Source organism: Canis aureus, chromosome 1, assembly GCF_053574225.1.
Source record: "Canis aureus isolate CA01 chromosome 1, VMU_Caureus_v.1.0, whole genome shotgun sequence".
Taxonomy (NCBI): Eukaryota; Metazoa; Chordata; class Mammalia; order Carnivora; family Canidae; genus Canis; species Canis aureus.
Genome location: NC_135611.1, coordinates 97,995,318 through 98,010,528, shown reverse-complemented (window position 1 = coordinate 98,010,528; position 15,211 = coordinate 97,995,318). Strand labels below are relative to the sequence as shown.

General features: G+C 50.9%; 1 long non-coding RNA gene across 1 annotated transcript in view; it reads left to right on the top strand.

Annotated features, from left to right (window-relative positions):
- Positions 1-12,987: 12,987 nt before the first annotated feature.
- Positions 12,988-15,211, top strand: part of LOC144290593 (uncharacterized) — a 67,836-nt gene continuing 65,612 nt past the window's right edge. The window contains exon 1 of the long non-coding RNA XR_013358183.1: positions 12,988-13,196. This is a non-coding gene — a long non-coding RNA (uncharacterized LOC144290593). The remainder of the gene's footprint in view (positions 13,197-15,211) is intronic.

Below are 15,211 nucleotides of genomic sequence, written 5' to 3'. Positions count from 1 at the left end.
CTTCTGAAGTCCCTGCAGAACGAAGTTGGGTCCAGAATGGTGACATAAGGATTCTGAACTCATTTCCTTTGTGGGGCTCCCTCAATTAGACCAGTGCCTCCTGAAGTTTCAGGACCCCAGGGCCCACTGAACAGCCAGTGAACAACCAAAGACAGAGAACAGCAAGAGGGTGAGACACATTAACATAGGGAACCCCCACCCCAACGTGGCCAACAGTGGTGGGGACGATCCTTCTGTCTTTGGGCACAGAAAGAAGCCATTTCACCTTATCCGTGGAAACAAACACAGACAGTTAAGGGAAATGGGGAGACAGCAGGATACGGACAAAGAAAGAACAAAGAATAACTCAGAAAAAGAACAGAATGAGACAGAGATGAACCATATGTCTGATAAAAAATTTGTCAGTCCAAATTCTTTGGGCTGCAGCAAAAGCAGTCTGAAGAGGGAGATTTATAGCAATACAGGCCTACCTCAAGAAACAAGAAAAATCTCAAATAGACCACCTGACCTTACTCCTAAAGGAGCAGGAAAAATAACAACAAAATAAGCCCAAGATGAAAAGAAGTAAGGAAATAAGAAAGACCAGAGAAGAAATAAATGACATAAAGACTAAAACAACAATAGAGAAAATCAATGAAACCAGGAGCTAGTTCTTTGAAAAGATAAATGACACTGACAACCCCTTATTCAGACTCATGAAGAAAAAAAGAGAAAGGGCCAGTATGTAAAGTCAGAAATAAGAGAGGAGAAATAATAACTGACACCACAGAAATACAAAGGATTATAAGAAAATATTATGAAAAATTATATGCCAGCAAACTGGACAATCTGGAAGAAATGGATAAATTCCTAAAACATACAAAACTGAATCAGAAATAAACAGAAAATCTGAGCAGGCCGATTACAACCAATGAAATTGAATCCAATAAAAAAAAAAAAAAAAAAAAAAACTACCAACAAACAAAAGTCCAGGACCTACCAGACATTTGTAGAAGAGTAAATAACTACTCTCCCCAAACTATTCCAAAAAATAGAAGTGGAAGGAAGGGTTCCAAATTTATTCTATGAGGCCAGCATTACACTGATACAAAAAACAGATAATGACACCACGAAAAAAAAAAATCCTAAAGACTCCACTAAAAACCTACTAGAATAATAAATGACTTCAGTAAAGTGGCAGGATATGAAATTCATACCCAGAAATTGGTAGCATTTCTATACACTAACAACAAAGTCACAGAATGAGAAATTAAAAAAAAACTCCCTTTGCTATTGCACCAAAAAGAATAAAATACCTTGGAATAGATCTAACCAAAGAGGTGAGGGATCTGTACTCCAAAAACTATAAAACCCTGATGAAAGGACTTAAAGACGACACAAACACATGGAAAGATATACCATGCTCATGGATTGGAAGAATTAATGTTGTCAAAGTGTCTGTATTACCCGAAGCAATTCACAGATTTAAAGCAATCTCTATCAAAATATCAACCGCATTTTTCACAAAACCAGAACAAATAATGCTAACATTCATATGGAACCACAGAAGATCCTGAAGAGCCAAAGCAATCTTGTGCAGTGCATGAGTTTTTTTTAAAGATTTTATTTATTTAATCATGAGAGACACACAGAGAGAGGCAGAGACACAGGCAGAGGGAGAAGCAGGCTCCCTGTGGGGAGCCTGATGTGGGACTTGATCCTAGGACCCCGGGATCACACCCTGAGCCAAAGGCAAACGCTCAACCACTGAGCCATCCAGGGATCCCAAGTGCTTGAGTTTTAAGCAAAGCTTCCATGTAATTAACCCCAGGCCAACGGGCTGCCCACACCTCTCATGAATAGCACATGCTCAGCACACTTGTTTGTGTCTTCTGGTTTCACCGGCTTAGCAACCCAGTGAGACAGGTACTACATTTCCTATTTTACAGGTGGGGACCCTGTGTGTCAACCCCATAGCCACTAGATAAGTGAACCAGTATTTGAATGCGCTGTTCCCTGTGTCTTTATTTTCTCCTTTCGTGGCTGCTAATTTCGGTCCCCATACATAGGAAGCACTGCGGTAAGCCCAAAGAACGCAGGTGTGAACAAGACTGCCATGGATCCTGTTCCCATGGAGTGTGCAATTGCATGGACAGGCAGTCCACAAATAGTTACATGATAGGCATTGAGTTGCAACTGTAAGAATTACAACAAAGGAGAGACATTGAGGGCCCCTGGCATCCGTCAGCACCCGGACCCTGGCATCTCGCAACACAGTCCACCCATCAGCTGGATGTAGCCTCGTGAGGGACCCAAGCATGGCCAGCTGATGTCAACCCGCCATGAGATGTACAAACTGATATTTTGAGACCCTAGTTCTTGGGGGTGGTTTTGTCTACAAGGACAGAAAACTGAAATAGAACCCAGTGGCTCAACAGGAAATCACATCTCACATTTTGCCTGTGGTCACTTGGACTCAATCGCTCAGTACAGTCGAGCTTTCATTGGCAGCCAATCTGCAGCCAGTGGGAGACAGAACGCAGGACGTTAGCAGTTCCCAGCTCTGGGCCTCTGGCTCAGAGAGCTACTGCATTGGGCAGATGGGAAAAACCCAAGTTCAAGTCCAACCTGTGCCCCCAGTCCAGAGTCTCCCTAAATGTGTTGAAAGAATCTCTCATCTCTTGTTCCCACACAGTGACAGTAGCTACAAATCAAAAGCAGAATTACATCCAGTGGTTTCCCGAGTTACAGTGACAGCAAAGCATCATGTGGGAACCAGAGGCGAGGGGCACTGGGACAGGATGTGGGGGAGGCGGTGCCTCCAGTCCACTTCTCGAAGATACTGTAATTTCCTTGCCAGAGGGAATCGCCCTACGAAAGAAAGATGTGCAATTACTCCCAGATCCCAGGGATGAATTTCAGAGTCGGATCACAGAGGAGGCGGCTTTCTGCGGTGGTTTGAACACATGTCCTCAGATTCCACGTGGCCACTCCTTGAACCTGGGTGGGCCTCTGGCACCCGGATAGAGGAGGCCACAAGGCCATGCCTGGTCTCCTTGGAACGCTTGCTCTGGGAGCCTCCAGCTGTCTTTGACTTTTGTTTTCCCTGCTTGATTACTTACACTGTGTAAGCACAATGTGACAATCTGATGCATGTGTGACTTGTGAAATGATTACCACTATAGGGTCATTTAGCACCTCCATCCCCTCACTTAGTTATCTTCTGTGTGCTTAGTGATCTTCTGTGTGCGTGTGTGCAGCGAGAACGTTTGCCATCTACTCTTTTAGCAGCTCCAGCGGTGTTATGAGGAGTCCAGCTACCCCAGGGCATGTGGTGAGGAGACCACACAGGGAAACAGCTAAGGGCCCCAGTGGTTATGTGCCCCAGGTGTCCTAGTTCTCCTCGCCCGGGAGCTGGACCTGTGAGGGAAGCAGACCTGAGGATGGAACTACCTGCGGGTCTCTGTGAGACTCTGCTGAGAACCGTCTAGCTCATCTTGCTCGGCATGGACTTCAGGATGGTACTAATATGTGATTACGTTGTTTGGGGTGGTGGTTTTGCACTAATGAAAGATGGAGACACATTGCACCAAATAAACTGCAAGGCGGTCCTGCTTTATGTTGGAAACATCTTGGGGGGGGTGTATGTGTACAAGCAGGAGCTGGGGGTGCTCGTGGCTGGTGCCCTGCTGAGAAGGAGAAAGAATCTCAGCACATGATAGTGGGCTGGGCTCCTGGTGCCCACTGGTTTGGTCAAACACCTGTCCAGATGTTGCTGTGAAGGTACTTCCCCAAGGTGATGAATATTTACAATCGATAAAGCAGGTCACCGTCTGTAACAGGTCTCATGCAACCTGCTGAAGGCCCTCAGAGCAAAAGACTGAGACTTTTTTTTTCTTTTTCTTTTTTAAAAAGATTTTATTTATTTATTCATGAGAGACACACAGAGAGAGGCAGAGACACAGGCAGAGGGAGAAGGAGGCTCCCCGCGGGACTTGATCCCAGGACCCCGGGATTACGACTTGGGCTAAAGGCAGATGCTTAAACACTGAGCCATCCAGGTGCCCCAAGACCAAGCCTTTTCCAAAGAAGGAACTACGGCACCAGAGAGCACCGCAGAAACCCTGCCTTAGTTTCTAGCTTCAGATTTAAAAATGCAGTTTCAACTTTTAGCCGAATTTCCAATCTGCTGGCCTGCCCTTGTGATTTGTGCCAGCCAGCCCCACAGTCATGTGAGCCAACTGCCTAAACTCTCTCTAGACGGATCATGTAGTTCCTAGAGTTAGAGACAGAGGCTGAGGTCGTATAGGTTGTGTCTCCCGGAAGCTCTGATGTAGCAGAGACACCGGCATGGGCGCGTGAGGTTGCTGGAGGTAAAGCCCCTTGTCCTCTCCAACAGGAAGGATGCTTGGTGGGTCCCCACTTCCCCATCACTAAGAAGGAAATCAATGATTGATTGGGTGCCTTCAAGATGTGGTGGCCGCGGATGCCAAGTCCGGGCATCTGTGCGGGTTCACCTGGACCTGGCAGTTGTCCTCCAGCTGGACTGGACAGCATGGCCAGCAGCTGTGCTGTGGCCTGGGGACCCCAGGGCAGCCCCGTGGCATTGGAGCGGAGTGGAGACACTGCAGCCTGGAGCTACCAGGACATGAGTCCACCAGCGACCACGTGAGCTTGGAGAGAAGCCCCAGCCTCACAGAACACCAGCCCCAGCCGGCACCCTGATCCCTGTTCCGCGAGAGCCCGGGCAGAGGACTCAGCTGAGCCATGTTCAGGCTCCTGATACACAGGGTGTCAGATAATAATGGGCATTTTAAATCGCTACGTCTGTAGGACTTTGTCACACAGCAACAGAAACTGACAGGGACCACACAGCCTCGGTCACTCACTGAGGACTGGGGACCTTCTGATTCCTCTTCCTGTCCAGTTAGGAGCATCAGGCTGCTGCAGGTGGGACCGTCAGCAAGCAGCTGACTCTGCCATTGCATCTCCTGCTGTCTCCCTGGAGGCCTCCTCTCTGGCCTTGTGCTGGGACCCGTCGTGGCCTCCTGGCCTTGGCTGGCGGGTCCCTGCCCCCGGGTGAATGGGTCTTAGAGCAGAACGCATGCCACCCAAGCTCTGAGTGCCCCAGGCAGACAGGCACCTCCTTCCCTGGCCACCATGGTCGCTTCAGAAGGCGCCGGGAGAGCGGAGGGCCCACCTCAAGTCCCCGACAGACCCCAGACATGCCGGCACTCCGCCTCAGGGGCTGCACCTCACTCATGACTCCTCTGGGTTTACTTACTGTTGATGAGAAACCCCTCAGGCCATTTTTTCAAGCAGAGCTGCTGTTTCAACCTCTTTCCTTCTATTTCTGCAATGGACTCATCAGATGGTGGGAGGCATTGGGGGGCGGTGTCTACCCAGAGCTGCTGTCCTGACCCACCATGTGCAGGGGCCATGGATTCAACCACCTGGGGCCTGAGTCGTGGGTGGCAGGACTCAGAATGACAGGCACGGCCACCTGACCCCTTCTCCTCGGCTTTTGAATGGGGTTCTTGTAGGTTATGGGTCTTGGACTTGGTCTTGACCAGCTCACATGGACTGGCAGATGTCTGGGGCCTCGTAATGAATAAACAGAGTGGGTCCTTCCAGGACTTCCAGTGGCTGGTGTCAGGGCAAAAGTAACACGCTTGTGTAAATGTCCTAAATTATCAAACTTCACCATCTAGCATGTGTCCTTGGAGCTTTACGTGAACATGATAGACCTGCCTCCCCGCCGGAGTCCGTGTCAGTTCTCCCCTCAGGGCTCTCACAAGCCCTGACATAAATGTGGCCCTGACACCTGCTGCGCTCTGCGTTTATTACCGAGGCGTGGGAGTGAGGCCAGGGCAACCTCTGGGTGCAGGCAGCACTAAAGCGGGGACCAGGGCCCTCTGGCTTGGGTGGCACCACGTGGTCTCATGAGCGTCGCTCTGGTCAGTGGGAGGTTCTTGAGGGGCTTCTCTGTGAGCACCGACACCACGGTTATTGGGTGTCTGCCTCCCCAGCCCTTCTGACAGCCCTTCACAGGTGTCCTTAATACTGTGAGCTGTTTGTTCAAGAAAGGTTGCATGGGATGTACGAACACTAAAAAATGGTTTGTTCAGTTGACGTTGGAACTGGATGTCTTGGGTCTGGACACCACAGAGTGCGCACAGTCCTAGCCTTACTGGTCTTGGGAAGTGTCTTCTGGCCGAGCCAGACATGCCCTTTGCTGTGATGGTTAGTCCCTGACCCCCCCACCCCCCACCCTCCCAGGCACCCCCAGTCCATTCGTGAGGAACCGGGAACATTCCGGCTCCTGGCTTCCCTCCTGCGGGGCACCATGCGGGGTGTCCCGATGCTCTGGGACCTTTCACCTTCCCAAGTGCGTCTGACTCATTGGGCCTCCGGGGGATAAAGGGGCTTTGTCGGAGCCGGGCCTCATTTGTCACTTCATAGCATCGTGTCTGTTGACATTGCAAAATAGCAGAAGAATTTGACAACAGGCCTTTTCAGAGTGTTCATGGTGAATGCACAAAGGACAGCCCCAAGTGGGTCAGCAGCTGGCCCGGAGAACTTTCCGGGTGAGAAACCACATCTGGGTATTCAGCCATGGCGGGCCGCGTCCCGCTCACCCGCTGACTCAGACGGGCAAAGGCAGCGGGTGGCTCCCTTCCCCAGGACAGGCGTTGTGTGAGGGGCTCCCTGTGACGGCATCTGACACCTCTGACACTGTGGCATTTTGTATGAAGAGTCCTCAGACCCGTCCACTATCACAGAGGCCCCCTAAACATTGGCCACCTCCTGTTGATGGGCCTTGTGCCAGAGTTTCAAGCATCAGGGCAGCAGAAGGTTCTGGTTCCCCTGAACCCTAGGTATAGAGCGGCCAGACAGTCGGGTTGGCACCTTCTGAGGGTTTGGTAAGGGACCAGACAGGGACGGAGGCTGTGCAGGGCAGGATGGGGCATGTCATGGTGCCCCAGTCAGTGCAGGCTGCATGGGGGTGAGGACAATCCACACCCGAGGATGAAGGGACCCCACATCTGGAGATGCACCTGAAGGTCCACCCTGTCTGAATGCTGTCTGGGTGACCCCAATGCTTCAGGTAGCAAAACGTGCTCCAATTAATTAATCCAGAAGAAGGTTTCCTGGAGGCTGAGATGCTTCGTGACGTCCCACGTCAGTGACATAGACAGCAGCCCGCGTGGAGCCGTAGGGCAGAGCTGTTGCTCCTGGCCATGAGCCACAAAGCCTCACTGGGTTGCTTTCCTTAGCAAATTTGTTATAATTAATGATCTTTTGCAATGAATATATAAGTACTGATTTATACCAGACATGAAAACATCCACTCATAGGAATCTAACCTTACTTGAATTCAGATGAATTCACAATAGCAAAAAATGTTCATTAGATTAAATATTTTTTAAAGATTGTAATGCTCAGGGCAGACAAACATATGGAGAAGGGAGCCCTATCACATATCCGCAGGTGGGAACACATTTGGCAGAACTGCTTTGGAGGGTGACTCGATGGCACACGCCAACACCCTTAATTAAGCATGACCATTTTTCAAGCCAGCAGTTTTATTTCCAGAAACCACCCTGGGGAAACAAATCGGGAATGTGAACAGAGTTCTAGCTGCATGGAAGTTCATGGCAGCAAAAAGTCTGAAAATTCCAACGTCAGTAAATGGTCACATGTCCTCGTAATGGAGTATTTAAGATGGTGACACTGCCATGGAAAAGAAAATGTGTATGAATCACTGAGAAAGTCCTGGGCAAACAGGCCGAGGAGAGGGTTGGTTGTCTGAAAGGAAGCTGGAAACCCAGAGTGACTGAAACGATGAAACTGTTTATTCGGGGGTGACGGGTGCATAAGATTAGCAGAAGATAGCCCATAGACAGAGAAGTTTAGGTATGAAAATGCAGTTTGATCAAGAGGTGTACTGGAGCCAGTATCCAGTCCCGAGGTGACTCGGTCCTGGGATGTTAGGTGCAGCACAGTGACTTAGCCGACAGCACTCTTCTCTATATTTGGAGGTTGCTAAGAGAATAGACTTTAAAATTCTTTTGTAATCATATATGGTCACGGTTGTTAACTAGATTTATTGTGATCATTTCTCAATATGCACAAACATGGAATTATTATGTTGTAGAACAAGGTGAACAAATATATGTTACCTGTCAGTTGGGTCTCTAAAACTGGGGGAAAGGTGTATTAAAATAGTAGGGAGAGGACCATTCAGTCGGAGGTTTTGAGATGCGTGGTTATCCATTGAGACTTTTCCTGTATTATCAAAAATCAGCTCCAGATGGATTAAAAAGGGGACACCACCTGGAAACAGCGGAAGGGAATGGGGTGGAAACATTTCAGCCCTTGGAGAGCAGGGAAGCATTTCTGAAGCAAGAAACAAAGCCAGAGCTGTAGCAGAGACAGGCTGCTGTCCACCAGACTGTGCGCCGGTTCTCCTGGGCACACAGGACGCCGACCTCCCCAGCAGGGACACAGCACAGGAGAGAGTTCTGGCTGGTGGAGTGTGGGGGGCAGTGATGTGTGCTCGCCCGCCCTTGCTGACCTCAGCGCGCTGGGGCCGCTCTCCATCAGCCATTTGCCGTGGGGACAATGAAGAACTCTGGGACGGTGAGGACATGATGAAGGGGCCTCAGATCCTTGAGGTGATGCCTGGTGGAGAGCATGCCCTTCCTGGGTCACTGGATCAGAAATGTCTGCATTAAAAATAAAATCGTAGGACGCCTGGGGGGCTCAGTGGTTGAGCGTCTGCCTTCGGCTCAGGGCATGATCCTGGGGTCCTGGGATCAAGTCCTGCATTGGGCTGCCTGCATGGAGCCTGCTTCTCCCTCTGCCTGTGTCTCTGCCTCTCTCTCTCTGTGTGTGTGTGTGTGTCTCTCATGAATAAATAAATAAAATCTTAAAAAAAAAAAAAAGAAAAGCTGATGAGCAACCAGGTAAACTGAAGGCAGGTCTAATCAATAGCTGGATTACTGTTGTAAAAGAATTTTGAACCTGATATTTTAATGCCCAATGTTCAAATCACCATTTGTATGGATGGCAAGTGACAGGGAGGTGAGTGTAGGATTTTCAGCTCAGCTGCTAGGGCTGGATGTTCTTTCCCACAGCAAAGGGGTGTCATGGGTACTTTGATGGTCCATGGACCCAATTCCTGAGGCAAGACCTCTTTGAGGAGACAGCTGGTCTGCAATCAGAGCAAACACCTGGAGTCTACGGAATGTGAGGAGCAAATGCAATCTGGGAGCCTCCCCTCCAGGAATCTGCGCATGCACTCTCCTGGTCATTTGTGTGCAGTTAAAATGAAGATGTGCATATTAAATGTTTAGTTGCCAGAGTCATAGCACAGAGTCGGTGCACACGAGGAAGGAAAGATGTGGTGTGTGTGCATCTACTCGTGCACCTTGAGAATCCATCCTTTCCCACCCCTTCCTCTTCTTAATACTCTGCCCCCTGGTTCCAACCTAAAAGCTCCAGTGTGTCTTGTGTTTAGCTTCCCATTCTTCCCAGAGTCGGATAATCCCAATTGGAGTGAACCTTGGAAGGTAGGGACCATGAAATGGACACAGGTGCACTCTGTGCCTCTCACCCACGCTCCCCACGAGTGCACTCAGCGCCCGGCTCTACAGAATAAGGAGCACCAACGGCAGCGTTGGTCATGGCAGTGGTCCCTCCCGCCACGCACGTGGTCCCTCCTTTCATGCACGCGGTCCCTCCTGTCATGCACGAAGTCCCTCCTGGAGTGCCATGCATGGCTCCCCCTGCCTCTCATGCTAAGGCTCTCGTCACTGGGTTCCTTCATGTCATCTGATGCATCCCCCACATAAACTCTCGGTCTGCCTCAAACATATGGAACATGGTGACTAATTCACACTCTCCCTTTCACCCCCTTCCTCAATTTTTCTAGGACTGTCTCCAGGTCCCCCAACCCCAGCGACTTGTGTTGCTTCGGGTTGGGAACATTCCTTCTTCAAGACATCTGCCCTTAGTGTAAAGCCCCTTAGAGACACCTCTGTCCTTCCGTGTCTCTGTTCTTCCCCCCGAGGCCCTCGTTCACAGCCCTCCTCCCCTCTTTACCTCCAGCGGCTACTGCAGGGTCGGTCACAGAGCTGTGCCCTCACATGGCTCTGGTGTCCCAGGGAGCTGCTCCCTGGAGCCAGTCTCCGCCAGCTCCCTGCCAAGCACTGACATGGGACGTGTGTGTCCATTGTACCCAAACTATTATATGAAGAGCTGTACTGAGTTCACTTCCAGCACCACTGTCACCTCTAAGACTCTCCTGAGTTCCTGAGTAGAAGTGCTGGAGCTGTCACTAAATAGCAGGTGCTCATCAGACCCCCAAATTCTACCTTGATTGCACCCGCCTGTCCACGGGAAACACATGGTACAGAAAGAGCAGAATCAGCAGGGGAGATGTGCCCACCATTGGGAGTACCTCCGGAGATGAGACAGAGATGGGACACGGGGGTGCAGAGCCCGAGACCGGGCGCGCAGGGTGGAGGCATCCCTGCATGCCAGCCATCAGGAAGATGTTTTGGCAGAGGTAACAGCTAAGCTGAGTCCCTGAGCATGAGGAGGAGGCTTCCAGACCAACAGTTGGGTGGACACAGTCCATTCCAGGCGGCAGCAGCACCTACTACACCCAGGGGGCGCGTTTGGGGACAGCTTGTAGATCCATGAGCCATGTGGCAGCTAGTGTGATGTTCCTGGAGCAGGCAAGGCCATGTCAGAGGTGTGTCCCCAAATGAGGATTTGATAGCAAATGAGGATTCTGGGAAGCCCGAGGTGGGGGCAGTGAGGATGAGAATGCCCTCGGCAAACACAGCTCGGGGCCCCTGGGGACCCTTTTGGTGGCCGTGCACATGGAGCCTGGGGACTGTGTCCACACATGGGCTGAATGTGTTACCGCAGCACAGATGCTGCCGACAGGAAGCAGGGGACACCGTGCTCACACATGAGGCCATTCGGGGGCACCTGTGCGATGGCACGGGGAGAGGGGTAGGCTCCTACAGCCAGTTCTGCGCTCCCACCCCCAGCTCCCATCCCATCTGGTGTTCCTCACCAACTGTTAGGGGAGCTTTCTTTATTTACCATTATTCTTGCTCCTTGTGAAAGCCCAACAACGACATAGAACCTGGAGAATTACGTGCAGCACAGATGCAGGGAGCTGCCCACCGTGCTGCTGACACCCTGAGACCTGCCAGGGACGCCCCGTCCATGCCCTGTGCACACCATTCCAGGGGAGCCCACAGCTGCCTGGCTGTATATGGCTTCCGGAAATTTCTGGTTTCATCTTTTTACGTCTCCCTGAGCTTCTCGGTGGTCTGTGGCATGGATCCTGAGTCCCATCAGCAGCCACACTGGAGCTTGCTGTCAGTACTTGCCTCTGATACATGCCCCAAACCCACTCCAAAATCCTTCAAACTAAAGTCAAGACCCTTCTTTGGCTGTTTGGGTACCGTACATGCATCCATGGCTGTGTCAGACTTCATTCACACGCTGTTGTAGCTCTGCTTGCCCAGATTTTCTGTTTGATGGTGTTGTGACCTCTCCTGGAAGGTGGCCTGGCAGCAACTAAACCCCCGTGGGCTGCAGATGGACCATCCTGTCTTCTCTGGAGGAGGGTGTGTTGAGTTCCATCACTGTCACATGTTGGAGTCATTGCCTGTCCTGTGGCCCTGTGGCCGACAGCACCCAGCTTCCGGGGACTGTCAGCTTGGCCTCCATGAGGCCCTTGCTGACCAGTGCAAGAGCCCCTCCTCCTTGCTCCCTGCTGGACCATCTGCAAGAGCGATCACCTCCAGGCCCGAGGGAGGCCTTGGGTGAGACATCAGTGTGTGCCTTGCGTAGATGAGGCCAGCCCAGGATGCATTCTCTGGTGTTTTCTTTCCCTGACTCACTGCATCCCTGCCCCTCCCCACCCCTATTCCCCTGGGATCCCATTCTGGACCCAATGTCCATAAGTCAGACTCCTCTCCCTGGAAGTGTGGCTGGCACCCTGATGCTGATTTGGTATGGAGGGGTATATGAGTCTGGGCAGCCTCTGGGCCCCGCCCCACACAGAACCTGACATACCCCATCCTCCTGGGAAGCAGAAGGGTGGTCCCTTGGTGGTTGTGGTTGAGAATGTTGAACAAGGGAATTGCAAACTCTTCCCTGAAGGGGGGATGCAGACCTGCTGTCAGTCAGGAGAAGAGAGGCCAAGTACAGTTCCCCAGAACACTTGCTTGTTTTCGTGCATTTCACGAAGTAATTATGGAGAAGGACAAAGTGCTGCTTCCCAAGCAAATGTCAGGTCGGGGGAGGTTGTGTGGACCATCGTACGGGGCTCCGGGGAAGGGGACACCATGCTCATGTTCAGCTCCACTGCCAACACGCACACACTCACTTGGTTCCATTGATGTGTCATGGCTCCTGCAGGGTGGGGGATGGGTGGGAGGTGACATCCTCCCTCCCTCCCCACCCACCCTCCATACTCCAGCTCCCTGGTCTGACTTCTAGCATGACTAAGAATGGTCCGTGTACTTGCCCAGAGCTCAGCATTGCATTTGATGGGAAGCAAAGGGAAATCAGAGCCTTTGAACCAATCCCCAGGCCTTGATGGGCCCCTTCAGCACCCAGTGGGTGGCCGCCCTGGGAGAGGGGGTTAGTGATGCTCAGCAGGACCCATTCACACCCCCACCCCCCTCTTCTCCTGGGTCTGCTAGCAGATCAAGAAAATGGACCATTTCAGTCCTGATTTGATATGATATAAAAACCAGCACAGAGCTTAAAAAAAAAAAAAAAAAAGGTGGTATCCCTGTTGCTTGCATTCTGTTATTCTATTCCCTTTTAGATGAATTGATGTCATTTGTATAAAAATATCACAGTTGAAAATAAACATTTCCCTGCCGTGAGCATTGTGTTTTCTGGGGACCGATTTCCTGGCAGAGAATATAAGGGCCTATTCTTTCTATTGATCTGAGGCCCAGTGGGGAGGACGGAGAGAACGGGAAGGATTGGCTGAAGACAGGCTTTCGGCTCAAGCTCAGCACCCCTGACATTTTGGACTAAATAATTATTTATTGTGGACAGTGCCCTGGGCCCTACAGGACGTTGAGTGGCACCCTGACCTCTGCCCACTAGACGCTGGTGGGACCGCCAGGTCAGGACGTCAGGAATGTCGCCGGGGAGTAAAGTCTCCCCAGGTAAGAACCGCTCACACAGCATCACCTGGTGAGCAGTTTGCATCGATTGTAATTTGAAAGCTGAGAACAATGGCCATAATCCAATAATACGTCCACGGCTGTATTACTCATTATACAGCTTGAGGGGGGTTGTTGTTGTTTTTGAGAATCTGTATTTCTTTTCAGGGGGCAAGGGTCATATGTGTCTCCGGCAAACCCTCCTGATACAGTGTTTGTATTTCAATGAACGAAATGTCCAAATACTGCTTTAGGAGGAAGCCCCGTAAGTCTCTCCATAAAATATCTTGGGTCTTTTTAAAGGCTCCGAGCCGCTTGCTGCCCTGCCAGCCCGGGAGGCTCCCACGTCTGCTACCGCTGTCCTTGGCTCTTCCAGGAGCGCGTCCAGGAACCTTCCTCCAGCCACCAGGCTCCGTGGGAGTGAGGTCACTGTTTGGCTGGAGGATCTTTTTCATAGCACAGCTTTAAAGACTCATAGTTTTGTTTTGTTTTGTTTTTACAGTCGTGTTCATGAATAGTTAAGAAATAGAGATACACAAAATTGTTTCCTCCCTTTCCCCCTAGTTCTGGTTCTTGATTTAGTTCATTTTGGGTTTGCAGAACAAGAGATGCTGTAGGGAAACTCGCCCCTCCTGACCTTGTACGTTTTTTAAGGTGTCCCATGAACTTCGCGTCCTGCAGGACAAACACAGGGGTGACAGGGAGACACAGGCTCCTGCGCCGCGGGGGCTGCAGCTCGGCCCTCCACTCTCCGTCTGTAAGATGCAGCAACAGCGCTCCAACTGGGGCTCCGGGAGGCCCAGCCTTGCGAGGTCTTCTCTGGCCTTGCCGCCCACCCCGCCCGCCTTCTCGTGGTAAAAACCACATCATATGAATCTAACTCTCTAAGCTGTCTCCACATGGACAGTAAGCAGGTGTCTAGGGCTCACTCACTCTGCACGGCTGAATCTCTAGCCCCTGGAATGACACCCTGACCCCGTCCGCCCCCCAGGCCCAGCCGTTGCAGTGTGTGTTCTTTCTCTGTGTACATGACTCTTCTGGGTCACATTCCTGTGCAAGTGGAATGCTACTTGCCATTTTGTGACTGGCTAATTTCACTCTGCACAGTGTCCTCGGGGTTCATCCATGTGGCAGGTGTCAGAGTTTCCCTCCTTTATAGCCTAACGATCGTCTGTCGTGTGCATGCAGTATATTTCCTTTACCCTCTCATCTGTGATGGACATTTAAGCTTTTTTTTTTTTAAGATTTTATTTATTTATTCATGAGAGACACAGAGAGAGAGGCAGAGACCCAGGCAGAGGGAGAAGCAGGCTCTGTATGGGGAGCCCAAAGCAGGACTCAATCCCAGGACCCCAGGATCATGCCCTGAGCTGAAGGCAGACACTCCACCACTGAGGCCCCTAGGCATCCTGACATTTAAGTGTTTTCCACAACTTGTCTGCCATGAATGACGCCAAGGTGACAAGGGAGTGCAGTTATCTCCTTGAGACCCTGGTTTCAATTCCTTTGGATAAACACCCAGTTTTGTCCTACTTCTGGCTTCATAGTCAGATAATCATAATTTTATGATAGAAATGAGAGACTCTGATTCTTTTCTTTTCTAAAGCCCTACCTGGCCTGGAGGGACCCATGGTTAGGGCCTGTGTCTCACTAGTCTCCGCGTCCCCAGCACCTGGCAGGCACTCCATAAAGCCTGCTGCATGCCCAGCAGGCTGAGCCCACAAGTTGCCAAATGTAAATGGCGTCCTGGCAGCGGAGGCCCTCAGTATACACGATGTCTCCTTCTCCAGGGCAGGACTGCAGACTTAAGGTTATAACAGAGGCATCGCATAAATCTTGCCCAGTCATGTGCTCTCTGTGACATTTGGGCTGCAGACAACCTCCCATGTCTGAATATGGGGTTTGGAATATAGCAATACCTATCCTGGTAAAAGAACAAAACAAAATACCCAAGCACTTCTGCTAGGGTATGTGAAGCTCGGCTTTCGGGTAAGCACTTCTGTAGGATATAAACGAGG